The sequence below is a fragment of the Acyrthosiphon pisum genome, chromosome A1 (genome assembly GCF_005508785.2).
Source record: "Acyrthosiphon pisum isolate AL4f chromosome A1, pea_aphid_22Mar2018_4r6ur, whole genome shotgun sequence".
NCBI lineage: Eukaryota > Metazoa > Arthropoda > Insecta > Hemiptera > Aphididae > Acyrthosiphon > Acyrthosiphon pisum.
The window spans coordinates 121,517,545-121,533,883 of NC_042494.1; the positions used below are offsets into that span (position 1 = coordinate 121,517,545).

Here is a 16,339-nt window from a genome sequence, read left to right on the forward strand (position 1 = left end):
TTGGTCCCCCCTATTTAAAATTCGTGGGCACGCCACTGATAGCAATAACAGCTATTACATAGTTAGTTAAATTACATTCAAGCAGTCAGTATACTCAGTCCTTTCTGTTTCACCATATATATAGTAATAGATCATACCTAATAACATTCATGCACGTGACTGAAAAGTTTATATGTATATATGTATAACGTACATGGACTTAGTAAGCAACTTTACCAAACAAACGACGCAAGCCATAGTACTTCTCATTACGACATGGATGAATCGAACCATCTCGTCAGACGTAATTTTGTTCCTACCAGACATGACTCCCGGTGACCTGCTTAAATTGGAAAACTTGCACACCAAGAGTCAAGTGGAACTGGTCACTGACAATGACAAAACAAAACAGCAGGAAACCCACTATCAGTTGCTGGAAGAGCAAATGGGACAAATCCTCCGATGGAACATGATGAAAAAGATAGCTTCCAAACATCAAAAGGTAGTCGGACAGGCGTTCTCTCGATACTAGCTTTTACCTCACGGTCATAACTGAACATAAATGTAATAAATAAAAACTTCCGGTACTATCTTCATCGAATGAGAAATACGACAATCCCTGCACATCTGATCTGGACAGTGATCTAACCACCAGGATACCGACGATCGAACAAACATATTTCTAGCTGTCCAATATCAGGTGGATAGTATGGATAGGACAAGCAAGCCGACGATCGAACAAACACTTTTCTAGCTGTCTATTATCAGGTAGATAGAACACAAAGCCGTAATACGATTGGTAGATACTATACCCATATCCAGTGTTAGAACCGGGATTACACTGCAGAAGACTAAGCGGTTCCATATTCGGAATTCAAATCCAGAAGGAAATTAACTGAGGAGGAAAATGAGGAAAGGACGTTAAAATTGTTTAGGTTAGATTGGACGCATTCAATGGAGAGGGGTAATTGAACAAGCAGTCTAAGCTAGCTTCAAACTCCAGAAGAGGATGATTGATGGATATAATGAAATGTGGCTCCATAAACCATAATTTCCAGCCAATCCTATATCTAGAACCTTCTGAGACTCAGAGTGGTTGGAGGGATCAATAGAGGAATATGAATAGTCCTATAGCTTTAATGTGGTATCTTCTTACGGGGATATAATAATTAAATATAAATATAGTCAGCTAAGATATGATCATAAGCTGAAATACGTCTTCTACGATGTGTACATTTGTATTGATACTTTTATAGAATTGTCTTTGTAAATTAAATCACATTATTTAATACAATATAAAAACTTAATAGCCTTGGTCCAGCACTCCTGGGGTTACCAGTTAAACTGAAATAAAACAGTAATATAGGTAAAATATAATATATTATATAATTACTATATGATTGGTATCAAAATTAACGCACAAAATTATAGAAAAAATAAATAGATTTTATGTATAAAAAAAGTCAAGTATTTGTAATTTACACAATATAGGTACATACAAATATTAATTTTATTTAATAACGGCGTGAGATCCGAATAAAATGAACCATTCGAGTTTAATTATTATAATTATTAGTATATTATATACTATAGGTAAACAACGTTTTGTTTCTACAACCATTATATCATTAGGATAAGCATACTATATTCGAAGTGGCTCAAAAACAAAAAATTCAGAACATATTTTTAACCTCCTAATCCCGGTCTTTTTTTAATGTAGGTAGGTATTAAGTATTAAATACATGGGAATTTGTTGTGTGCCACTCCAACAAGTATGTTAATACTAATGTTGAAATTCATTGTACAAACACTCAGTACAAAAAATAATCATACAATAGGTACAATTTGATATTATGTTAAATACTTAAATGTTATCTCTAAATATATTATATAAATTAAAATCCTCCGCATAAAAATATAGTTTTCAGTACCTATGTGGGCGGATCTTATTATTATGTTCATCTCGAGTGCCTACTTGTTTCACTAATTTCTTTTATTTATTACAGTTTAATGATAGCTGTTATTGATTTGCAGTAGCCAATTTGATTCATAGGGATTGTATCCGAAAATCTCGACGAGAACCATCATAAATAACTATTAAATCCGTACGACGTATACCTATAGCAATTGCCTATTAGTTACTCATCTATAATAATATTATTATTACGCTATTCGGTATTATATTACATACTGTACTAGTGTACTCACTAATCAGTAATCACTGTACTACCTATAGGATAAAGGCATAGAGTATTGACACATAATATTATATTATTATACTGTGATGGCTTAAGCATATTGTATGGACGTACAACATGAAAAGCAAAAAAATAATAAATAAATATGAGTACAAAATAATATACTAATATAGTACCTACCTCTTCTATAATGTAGGTATCTGGTATATATGTGTGTAATATATTATATACCTACTTACAATCCGTGTATTATTTTTATTGTTATACGATTGTTGTTATATTATCGGAAAGTAAATTAAAAAATGAGAAATTTTTTCTCGTCATCCCGCGGTATTCGTCGTTGTCGTCTTCGTCACCTGCATTCATCGTTGATCGCGGAATAAGGACGATAATTCAATATAAATCGTACCGCGAGTGATGTTTTGGTCCAACAAGCAAATAGGTAGGACGCGCGTGTATAATATCGCGGGCATAGAGAGGCCGAAGGTATATTATAAAGTGAAAAAAAAATAATACTTAGATTGATCAATCATAACCGTATACAACATTGTTGTACACTTGTTCACTTGTACATAATATTATTATCATGAAATATATACTGAGAAAGAGAGAGAGAGAGAGATTATACTAGGTATCTGCGGATATTGAATCTATCGATATTACAGTGTAATAATAATAATAACAATACGATATTATATTACTATATTATATTTTTGTTTATAGGAGCATTTATATTTTTCCCATTTCTCTCTGTATCCGATCGGACGAAAGAAAACGCCGGCTCGGCATCCGCGTGTTCCCCCGAACGAACCGCCGTCGTACTCGCCGCCGCCACCGCCGCCGATAGTAAGCCGCGCCCGCCAAGTCCGTCGACGATACCATAGCAGTCAGTTTGCTGTTCTCTCGTGTCCGGTTCGTTTTGTTGCCGCCGTCGATCGTGATCGTAGTTGTGCCCGAAACATAGTTTGGTTTTTAATTTTTATATCTCGTTCTACTCGTTATAACAATTATATGTTAAACCTATTCGGGATACGACTAGTAAATATCATTCCGAGCGGTTAAATGAACGTTTTGTCAAAAATTTAATTTTTGTTCGTTTTGTTTTGTTTTTTTTAAATATTTCTCCGTACCGAACTCTGTTTTCGATATTCTCAATCGGTACAACGGTTATATATACCCTGAATAATTAATATTGTTTGTGTTATCATCAAACGTTCAAATGTGGATTAATACATTTACCGGAAACCTGAGAGACACAGGTGAGTTAGAAATATAGTATTACTGACAGATGATAATAGCCTCGAGTGGGATTAACTTTAAGTTGAAAACTTTTAGGGCATTTTCTTTTGTATCTTGTCAAAGCGAATTACTTATATTTTTAATTTTATAATTTTGAAATTCACTTGAATTTTGCAAGGTTAATGAGACCCCACGGGAGCAAGGACACTCACGTCTCACCCCAAACTTCTCATTAGTGCACTAGTGGATTCCTATATTATAATACTTATTACAAGCTCTTTTGGCTCTAGTTTTTTTTTAGACAATTATAGACGATAATCGCACTCCTTGGCCTGCAAATTATTATCGAAGGTTCAATAATTGGTAGATCATTTTATTTTGCAATCGGATAATGCTATTTAACCTACTGAGTAAATACCAATACCTAACCTGCCTTTAGTCACCAGTCTAAACACATTAAGAGATTATGGTTTAAAATGTTTAACACGAGGTATATAGATTTAATAAAATGTATTGAATTTATAAATATAATTAGCCAAATAGCAGATAATAGTATACCAGGTTGTAGACAGCACTTAAAATAAATGTATATGCCTAAATGTTCGCAGTAGGTAGATTTTTAAGTTAAATTTTTTAAAATGATGAAAATATTGTGTGCTCGACGATGAATTTAGTATGTTCTGTGCATCCCCCGGGAAAACATCGCTTTATCCCCACAGCACCAAGTACCAACAGGCGCCGTTTCCAGTCGCTGGTAATTAAACGGCGTATATTTTGATGAAATTTCCGCTCGGGACAACACGGGGTAGTACAGCGCTAAGATTATGTTTCCCATTCCAAATACACCACTGCGTAAAGGACCGGGGGTGTTTTTCATTTTAAGTCTAATTTAATTGGTTTAAGTAGAAGGCTATTTGTGTAAATGCAAATGATAAATATAAACACTTGCAAACGGCGGGGGATCGATCGATTGTATTTTTACCGCACAAATTTGGTAACGTTTTTGACATTCATATACATATTATACTTATATATATATATATGTATACTATTTATACTATAGTTAATAACAAAACACGGAACGCGTGTTGTACACACAAGCTTTGAAATTATTTAACGTCACGTTAAAATATAATATATAATATCATGACCGATTGTGGTTTTCGTTTGCAGCGGATCGTAATGTCTCGGTGGGGCTCGCTATATTATAATGTAATGTGGATTTGTTTCGAAAATCGTATTCGGCGGTTTTCATAGTCTAAAAAAGATTAACATTTATTTTACACACTTGACATTTTAACGAGGTGGGGTATACGGTTCAAATTAAAGTTCACGATAATGCGTATTAATGTGTATACATATACAATATATATTATAATACCTAACAACAATAGGTACGCGTGTGACATTATTTTTTTTGTTTTTTTTCCGGCAGCCCTTTCGTTGGACATAAAAACAATATTGTTAGGTATTGAATGTACAACACGTAGGTACCTATAATAATATTAATGTCGCTATAGAAACGTATGGTGTTCACCTCGAGCCCTTTGAATATAATATACACACATGCCTGAGTGCCTGACGGACGTGGTAAGTGCATATTGTATAATATTATATTTATGTACATCATACAGTGTTTTACACATATGCACCTATATTAACATGATGTAGACACGTATATACAATATAATATAATGAATCTTATAATATTAAATAATCTGCGCTGGCATTTTGAGAAGAAAGCGCGAAATGGCTGGTAGGTATCTGGCATTCGTCTCTTGAAATAGTTCGTTAGATCGCTATAATATATACATACAATATTATACACACTGTGTACATATATGTATACTATATTATATACTTGGATATACCTATTACCTAGTGCGTATGTTTAATAGTATATAGAATATAGAATATATAGGTGGTAATAATTTATGTAATACTTCGACCTCAACTGTATGCGTACGGTGGTTATAGACGCCGCCAGGAAATTTTAATATGTATGTATAGCTAATAAACTGTGAACGTTTACAAGTGTGAAGTTGTACTGCACACGTTCCATATGAAAATTCGGAAATAGTCGTGAAATCGGGCTGGGTCGCGCCCTAGCTAAGAGGCGTACACGATGTATATAATCTTATATAGTTTCATCTAATATTAGAAAACCACGTGTCCTCGCACCGTTTCCGAGCAACAAAGACTACGTATAATATGACATGTGTAGACGCTGCTTTAGGCTCATATTATATACACTTTTATGACAAATGGGTTCGTATAATATAAGTGTTACAATATTACATATACACACAGTCACACAGAACCGTCACCGCTACTGCAGAGTATAATACACATTATAGTACCTATATAGATATATTTGTGTCCCTGCAGCAGTGACTTATTTTATTGTTACAACTATAGCGACCAATAGTGGCTAATGGTTTCGACACGCGTTAAGTATATTTTTTTCACTTCTCTCCGTTTTTTGATTGGACCACATTATGGTGAGTTAATAAAACACAATATATATTATCAGATATAGGTGGTAGGTACATTATTGCGGTAGCTAGTAGGTACTTATACTATACGCAATCACCACTCACTCGTATATAATATAATAACATTATAGTCTCTCGCCAATTTATCAGCATTGTCTTTGCAGAGAACCGTCGTCATTATAATATTATGTTATTATTGTAGTTTTTTTTCCACTCTATACGATGACGGTCGTGAAGCCATACTGCAGCAGCCACAATTTAATACTTTATACGTATTGTGTGTTACGGCCGCCGATATTATTATATGTATACCTAAGTAATAATATAAATCGACCGAGGCCGTGGCTTTTTGACCCCCCGAGTGCGTTGGCGTTATATGAAAAACAAAACAAAAAAAAATCGCAACAATTCTTTTCCAGTAGTCACCGATCGAATTTCACCGCGATCCATAGACTTTATATTATAGGACGTGTAGTACCTACGCCCGATCTATACTCGGAGGTAAATCCAGATCGAGGTCACTCGAATCGTGCATGCCTGCGCGCGTGTATATGTGTGTGCCGTTTTTGTATTATTATTATATTATTATTTATTATTTTTGTGTCCCGTGTGACACGGTTCCTCTCTCTTTCTCTTCGCGGGACGGTCAGCGCGGGTGCTGCCGCTATATATATATATATAATATGTAGAGCCTGGTAGGCGGGTTGTATATATATGTGTATATGTATATCTATTAGGACCGACCTAGAACCGGAGGTGATACGTGACCGGCCGCTAATACCGGACTCTCGAACCAAAAGTCTTATCATCATCATTATTATTATTATATAAATTATAATATACATTATATTCTAGTGTGAGTAGGTAGGTGCAAACACCCACTACGACCAAAATGCAATAGAGGCAAAAATTGAAAAACCAAAAAATCGTACACGCATTCTCCAAGACTGTCGACGGCTTGTGTCTTACGATCACTACAACTGCAGCTGCTGCAGCTGTGGCACCATCGCCACCATTTTTTTTATATGTATAGGTATCAGGTAGTACAACAACTGTCGTGGGCATAAAATAATATCGCAGTAAATGGGTTTTGTCTCGGTCAAAACTAATTCGCAATATTTTTGTGGACCGGCCGGCCGTGCGTCGTCGCCGTATTCGTACCTACTTGTGTTTGTTATTGTTTTCTCTGCCCGTCCTACTTGCCGCGGTGCGCACGCGGTTTTCCGAAATTCCAATCAGTCGTCGGCGCGGAGCCGATAAACGAAATTCGGTGAAAAAAAAAGAACGAAAAAACTATACATATATATATATACATATATATATATATATATATTATTATACACGAATCACGTAGGTCACGGCTGTTTTGTCACGGACGGATATAATATAATGTTTTGTTTGCGATGACATTAATAATAAAACGTCGATGGAAAATAATATATATCATCCGATTCGATCGATAATCCACGAAACGTTGTGTAAAATAATGAAAAAAAAATCATCATCACACGCGTTACATGCATATAATATATTATATTGTTATACCTGTCTTACACGTCGTATTATAATGCCGTTATAATATGAACTGTATAGGTATCTACGTGATGGTGGAGATTTCTCGAAAATCGATAAATCGCGGGCACCGACTCTATTCGTCAGTATATAATAAATTATATTAGGTATTTAAATTTTAAACGCATCTTGTTCGTTCCATACTTGCATCGAGGACACGGTATGTTGCGTGTTTCGGAAAAACCTATTAACACAATATATATCTATAGTTGCAAAAGTTTTATAAAAGTTTCATTAGCGTTTTTCGTGTGTTTTGTTTGTTGTTATATCCCCTTCAAATTTAGCTTTTTGTCGTTATGTCAACGGCGCATCTAAATACATGTGCACTAAAGTTTGGCGTGTTCCGATTAAGTGTACCTATATAATATTACTAGGAATAGGATTTATACATGCAGTATAAAATAGTAAAATATGCATTTCGTTTTGTTAAAATATGCTAAAATATACAATGGATTTACCAATATTTTCCAAACCATCGTTAAGTGAGACGTATGATGTTTCTTATAAAATATATAATAAATGATTTCAAAACAAATAAAGTTGCGGTTTACTTCAGCTAAATTATATTTGTTATTCTAACTTTTAATTTTTAATTTTTTTTTCATCTGAATCACTGATTTTATGAGATTGAAATTAGGAGCGTACACTATATATATTATGAAATGGCTTCTAGGCTTTACACTACTTTTATTTATAAAAACCATAAAACATGTATTTATCGTGTTTGTAGCTAAAATATCAATATTATAGCTGATTCGTTGACACAAATACCAAATTTGTATAAGGATACTGCAAAAAGCACATACCAATGCATGTAAATTCTATAGCCCTAAATATTACGAATGAAAAATATGTGGTAATAATAATAGTAATATACATTTTTGTTATTGCGTTTTAGAGTAACTCGTGGTTTTCACGTAAGTTATTATTCGTGAGCATTGCAAGAGAAAATGTGTCGGTCTTATATGAACATATTTTTTTTCGTTCCGATTTTATTATGCGCTTACGCGTTTGTTTGTACTTACATTACATTATGACGTGTTCTTATACGTCCTATTATATATAACGTTTTAGTAGGTACTAATGTATAGGTCTATATAATATTATGAGTATATATTTCAAGTGACGAGCGTTTATTTTGTGTTTGATTTGTAAAACATTCAGGAATTGTTATGTATATTGTAGGTATATAATATGATGGCACTTGGCATCACCTGTGGGGTCATTTTTTTAATGGCGATACAATTTTATTCTTCTTAAAATATCGTATAGAATAATAATATATAATATTATACAATGACATATATTTAACCATTGTTATTAGGTAGGTTATTACTGTTCTTTCCTCTTGGTTTTATAATTTATAGTCTGTTATCGAATAACCAGGACACACGATGTCCCCTTTGAATAATATATAAGTTTATAACCTACAATGTACGTATATAACAATATAGCATAATAATATTACCTTCCTTTGAAGTTTGAATTTGATGTAATGATGTTTCCGATTGACATTTGACCATGATATTTTTTTTCAACATGGTAATTTAAACAAGTCAAACACATAATTTTAGTCTAAACTTCTATTGTTGGAAATTACCGTTTTTTGTGGACGAATGCATTAGTGGAATCGTGTTTAAAGGGTTAAATGTTTACGCTTAAAAGCTATTTATACAGTTTACTTGTATAATTTTGTTTATTATAAAAGAGTTCGTTTTATGTGCAACCGGCTATTGAATTATAATCTAAAATATATTAACTGTAAACCGAATATTATTTATTTAACGAGTCTAATGCCGTGTAGGTAATGCCTGATGTGATCACTATTCTTTATCCATATATAGATTAACACTTGGGAGAATACTCGCATTGTCGCGTTTGCTATATTTAAAGTATTTTACGGATTTAAAAACTCCCTAGTCATCTAAGGAGAACCGACCGGAATCACAGCTGTTGCAGTAAATTGAAATGGATAAAAAAAAAAAAGTATGTTAATTAATATTTAATATAGATATTTGGTGCAAATCAAATTTACCTATAATAATTATAATGACAATTAATACAATTTTTTTTGTTACGATTTTTTTTATACACTTGGTTCGTGTCTTAAATAGAAACGATTGGGCGTAGGTTTATATAATATATATAGGTATAGCTAATAAGTATAATATTGGTGTCAATAAAACGAGTGGATCTGGCGGAACAACAAACCATCTCCAATACGGTATCCGGACGTATTTGTCGATTTTCGTAGGCGTACAACACGAGATCGACGAGTTTCGACCACATACATGTATGTGACTTTCGTACCTACATCTAATGGTTTTACGTCGACCGTATTATTGTAGCCACAGGCTGAAACTAAAAATCGTTTAAATGTCTTTTATTACAGCGGTCAATCATCATTCAACATGACGCACAATCACACACTCAATATAATAATATTATAACGTATATAATGTATATTATTCACAATTCGCGTGGTAAACAATTATATTAATATCACGATACAATTGCATTGTCTCACCGATGACAACGATTCCCCGTGTCTGCGTATTACCTACGAACACTATGGACACAAGAATAATTGTATAATGATAATAATTGATAGTAAGTCAATAATTGCGCTAAATAGGAGACATAGCTACAAAGCCATTTCTATTGGACTAAATCTTTTTGTACATAATTAATATATTATATGCGGACAATTTAACAATATAATATATATATCGTATTATAATACGACTGATGATAGGTACACGTGTTTACTGTTTTGGATTTAATATCATATCTACCTATAAGACGTTGTACATGATAGGATAATATCATACAGACTTGTACGCAGACAGTTTCATAAGCGTGTAATATAGTCAAATATGATAATAACAACTTATTAATAATTACCACTTAGTAATAATAATTATGATACGTGTAATCCGTAGGTGTATGGTGTATTTACCTACGTTTCGCGTTTACACGGAGCAACGCGAACGAAATGGCTCGAAACCAAATTTCACTACGTACTTACTGTAAATAATAACGTGCATAATAATAAATATTATTATTATTATAATATATGTATTTCTCATCTCTGGAACAAAAACCGTGCGAGTTCATATAAATACATAATAATATTATATGTTGTTGGAGCTTATCTTACAGTAATTATAGCAGGTAATCGCGTGACTTTTTTTCCCAGAGTGAAAGAGGGAGAGAGAGTTTGAATTTGTATACGTTTAATTTCTATTTAATTTTCGGCGTATGACTTTCCGATACGAGCAAACGGTTGATTAATAACCTTACATATTACAGTCGTATTTACGCTCATATACCTACGTGCGTATATATATGTGTGCATGCGTTCAATATAATTATAATCGGTAATCGGTATAATGAAGTTTAATCGAGACGAACCTATACATTGGTAATAATAATCTAAAGATGTGCGGGAGTGTGTAATCTAAAACCTTCGTGGTCTTCGCAAATCAAGGTTTTCTGGTTTAGTTTTCAATCACCACCGTTTTTAATACGGTTTTCGCGCACAATGACTAGGTAATAGCCAATAGGTAGGTATCTAATATACATTATCATTACTCGTAGTATATTCTAATATAATAGGCACAATGCATGCGAGCTGCAGTGACGTTTAGCCAATGAACTGATCCGCTTTGATTGAGTTTTACTGAAAAACCGTTTTGGACATATTATTATACTTACAGCCGACGAGGCGCGAGACTCAAGTGCGCGCCATACACGCTTTCACCTGCTTGTAGCATAGTCGTTCGTTCCATCGGCACATTCTTTCGACCACCATAGTACCTTCCGACGAAAGCGCTCCAATTATGTACATATACGTATAATAATATATATTTATATATAGTTACAGTGCGATATTTTGGTCCTCCGCCGCAGCATAAATGTCTCGTAGATGTATACTTATAAGCACGACGTGTCTTTCACGGCTCATTGTTCGTTTCGATCACACACACACACGCACACACGTCGATGACGATAGACGATTTACACTCAAGTCTCTAAACATGATAGGAACGGTGTTATTATTTTTTTCAAGACTCCCCGCGGTCGTCGTTTTATAATTTTCGAGTATTGAGTATATTTTATTGTTACCTATTATTATTATATAGAATAGTTGTCATATAATATGATCGTTGTGGGTGCATGATGATATATATATATTATATATACAATCACTGCAGCTGCAATTTGTTATTGAGCTATAATTCGTTTCGTTATATACATATACACACACACACACACACACACACACACACACACACACACACATATATATAAAGATATATAATATATAGATCGAATAGATTCGTTCTCGTCCGCAAAGACGATGTATATATATAATATGTATATACAGTATAATAGTATTAAATTTTATATCTGGCGACACATTTCGGGGCGTAACGTCGCCGCCGCCTCCGTCGTCTTGTTCGTCCACCGTCGGGCCAACCCTGCCGAGTATAACAATAATAATAATAATAATATATTTTATATTATATTATGGTTTAGAAATATATTATGAAGTATAAATGTATAACACATATTATAGGCAATACATATCGCGCACGATCGTGATAAACGATTTCGCGATCGATTGTCGTGTGTCCCACATTGGGCACGCGCGGAGAAAGTGGCGCGCGAAGTCAAACGATCAAGGCCACGACGAGTGCGTATACGAATATAATATTCTCGTACAAGCATATTATTATTATTATTAGAATAAATAGGTACATATATTATATAGACGGTGTACGCACAACAATACAAATTCTGGTATATACATGAAAATTTAGGTATATACACAATTGTTTATACATACGTGTACACTGCAGACGCATGTATAGTAATAATAATAATAACATAATATGGTCGGTAAATAATATTATATATACCGAAGACTTAAAACAAAGCGTGAGACTCGAAGATGACTACGACGACGGGAGAGATGAAAGTGAGTTGTTTATTTCGGTGTGACGGCGGTGGTGTGCAGCACTATACTATATACTTTGTTATAAACATAGCGAACGTATTATATAGGTAAATAAACTTACTAATATGTATAGCATAATAACAATAATATTCTCAGCTCCGCCGCGGTGCAGTTTTTCACGGTTTCAAATGCAATGTCATATTATTATTTTTTACGTATAAAGCTGGTACTGCGTATAATACTCGTCGTGCCGTGTCCGTATATACGCATATACGATAATATATTATAATATGTTATAAGATATATACATATCATAGTCGTAAAGGTCTATAGGTTGTGTATGGGTAATGGGTATAGTATACTTCAACTGTAAATGCATCGATGCGAACAAGACGATCGACCGATTTACGCGACGGGCGGGCGTCGTGCGTCGCTTTCTAGAGAAAAAAAAATGTACACACACACACACATATTATTATTATTATTATTATACACGAAGATGTATTACATCGCGCTTGCACATCGTTCGTTTTTTTTTTCAATCTCAACCGACCTTGACCGAAACACACACGACTGCGTGTGCAAGTATTTCAGGAGGTTAAGATGCATATGCGTTATACCGCATAATATCCATATATTAATGCATATTATGCATAATTTTATAATGGAATTTAAATTGATGGCTTATGCTGCAGTCGATAAATGGAATCATTGCCGTTTTCGTTACCCTATAAATAAGTCATAACAGTTGATAACGTCGCATTTTGTATTTTTTTTTTGTATATACACGCATAATACTATACGACATATAAGACGTAAAAATCAATTCGGAAGCATTCAGATTTTTGTTGGTGTATCAAAAACTATTATTTGGCAGACGGAAAGTCGGAAACTGTCAAGTAAAATGGAGTCTCGAACACTCGTAGATGGTCATTTTATGCTTTTAAAATTTCAAAATAACTTTCACAAGTCAATAATCAATTGGGCAATGGAAATTAATTACAATATAAGCTCGTGTATTAACATGTCTATAATAAGTCGTTTAAGATTTCCATCACGATATCTATAATAAATAGATATGTATTAACAAATTTGCTGATACTAAAGTCAAAAATTAATTGAAATGGCATTGTGATTAATATGAAATATCACCGTATAAATACCATTTAAAATTAATAACTATACACGTTTATTCTTGTTCGTTTACCTATATCTCAACATGTATAACAATCACTGCATGGTTAAAAATTAAAATATCTTATAGACTTTAAGACTTATATAGTGGTTTAATTTTGTGATTATAATCAGTTACCATGCATGTCTAATATTTCGTAAAATTATACTCGCACATGTTCAAGGTTAGATGTGTTTGAAGTTTAAAATATGTTTACACTTTTACACACCTTAAACGTGTAAAACATAGGCGTGCGCACGGAGTATGCAGCGTATGCGCTTGCATACCCTGCGGACAGACGCTTGTTTTAGGGGGCACATAAATAGTCTGAGACAACACTGGACTCTCAGTTTCTAATTTCGACTGGTGGTAAATAATATGGCGATATGGACTTGTTTTTAAATTTACTGTGAGCGGTTCTCAATAATTTGATGTTTTTTAATAACACCGCGTGACCTTTGTTGTTGGAAAGAAATAGCTATAATAGTTTGAGATACCCATATCTTTATAGGTCGATGATGCATTGATGCCTCATAGACCATTGATATATACGGGCAGCATAGCGGTATAGAACCAACCTGAGTAGATAACCGTGGTTAACAGTCTTCAATTTATACAAAACGTCTTTACCATGTGTTCTTCAAGTTACTTGTCAGTTATAATATTGCGTGAAGGAAAATAAATCCAGCATAATATTATATATTTATATACTATGGTCATTGTTAGGGTTAGTGACTCAAACATTTACAGTGAAAAAAAATAAGAAAAACTAATTATTTTCTAATAATAAGTAATAACCATAGGTGATAATATGTTTATAATATAATGCCAAGTACCAGGGGGTGAATCCAGATTTTTTCGGGGGGGGGGGCTTAAATTGTCTTTATACTTACGATTAAATTGCCTAAATTGAAAAATAATACATATATGAAAGTTTAAAGCAACAAAAACTATGCTTGGCACCAGGAATATATAAAAGATAAAATTAGACCCAAAATATTATATACATTATACAATTCACTTATTATACATAAATACATAATATAATCCTATTTTTAGGGATTTGGTGTGATGGGGGGAGGTTATGCCTCCTTCGCTCCCCACTTTTATCCAGACCTCCCATATGTACATTAATCTTAAGAGAATTTATATCATGGGGCACATTTGACAATAAATTATCAGCTGCATACCCTGCGAACAAAGTCTGTGCACGCCTATGGTGTAAAATGTATATATATTATATACTAACGAAAAATAATGTATATAACTTAAATTTTAAATTATGAAATACAAATAAATAAGCCATAGATCTATATTGCATTTTAATTACATTTTCAATACATAGTTCAAAAAATATATCATAACAAATCAAATTTTTTATAAATATTTTGTAACTAGTAAGTATCTACGTAATATTATTTAGTAAATAAAATCGGCTAGGTATACCTAGAATTTATTTTTTTTGAGTAGCTTAACAGCCGTACTATTTTTTAGAATTTAGACACCTAGTGTAATTTACATTTTAAATATTTCGAATAAGTGCGTATAATATAGTCATACTGCCATAATAGTCAAATAATTAGACTTGTTATCTGTATTTACAACAATTAATGTATTTTTATTATATTAACATTTTATATTATATATTATATCAATAAGGTATTATTTCATCAATCATTATTATTCATTATAAATATCGAAATTCATATCTAAACGCTTTTATTTTGTATTCAGATAATTTAGATACTACAAAAGTATGAAGCTATATTGACATTTTATGTCTTTGTTTTGGCACATAGAATCGAAAAACGTTACGTTACATAAAGTGTTACGTTACATATTACCATGGCAACCATTTATATATTATTTTGAGATTTCCGTCCGCGTGTGTCTCCATATTACCATGGCAACCAATTATATATTATTTTGAGATTTTCGTCGGTGTGTGTCTCCGTATTACTATGGCAACCAATTATATATTATTTTGAAACTTCCGATGGACTGTTTTGTATATAAATGATTGCCATGGTGATATGTAAAACATATTATTCATATGTAGTTGACAATATTTTAATGGGCAACGAAGTGAACGGGATCAGATATTTTTATATACATAGGTAGACATAGATTATACCTCTAAGCAGAAGATAGGCTAATTTAAAAAGGGAGAGGACCAAAGACCAACCAAAGTATCGATACTGTACTAGTGTCAGTAGTATCAGAACGTCCCTATGTTCAGACTCTTCAGTAGATTACCTAGGTATGTGATACATATGATAGCAAGAACAGCAAAGACATAAAATGTGGTACTTCATTGCAGACTCGTATGCAATATGTTTATGATTTTTATAAAGGATGTCGTGTGATGTTTTTTTATGTTTGTCAACACTGTTTGGGGCAGAGTAACACTGCTCCGATTTTCTTCAACAGTTTTCGACAAAATCACTGGATGTTATGTTAGCATTTTCTATACACGATAACATTTAAAAAATATATTTACTTGTTGTAAGCGGTTTACAGACATTTTCAGTTTCCAATTTTTTTAGTTTTTTTTTCTATAAATGTCAATTAAATTTATAATCTAATATCTTATATAATATAATATGTATAATAATATTATAATATTATTATATGCACATAAAATATTATTTACTACAACTGCTCTGAATTCTGAAATGAAATGATGTGATAAAGATGTATCATGCTTAAGTATTCTACA

The 16,339-nt window shown here is 32.9% G+C and overlaps 1 protein-coding gene across 1 annotated transcript in view; it reads left to right on the forward strand.

Annotated features, from left to right (window-relative positions):
- The first annotated feature begins 3,055 nt into the window (after positions 1–3,055).
- The window catches only part of LOC100568937, a 72,126-nt gene continuing 58,842 nt past the window's right edge, over positions 3,056–16,339 (forward strand). Inside the window, exon 1 of the mRNA XM_029488180.1 lies at positions 3,056–3,436. The gene's annotated coding sequence lies outside the window, so the exon portion shown is untranslated. The remainder of the gene's footprint in view (positions 3,437–16,339) is intronic.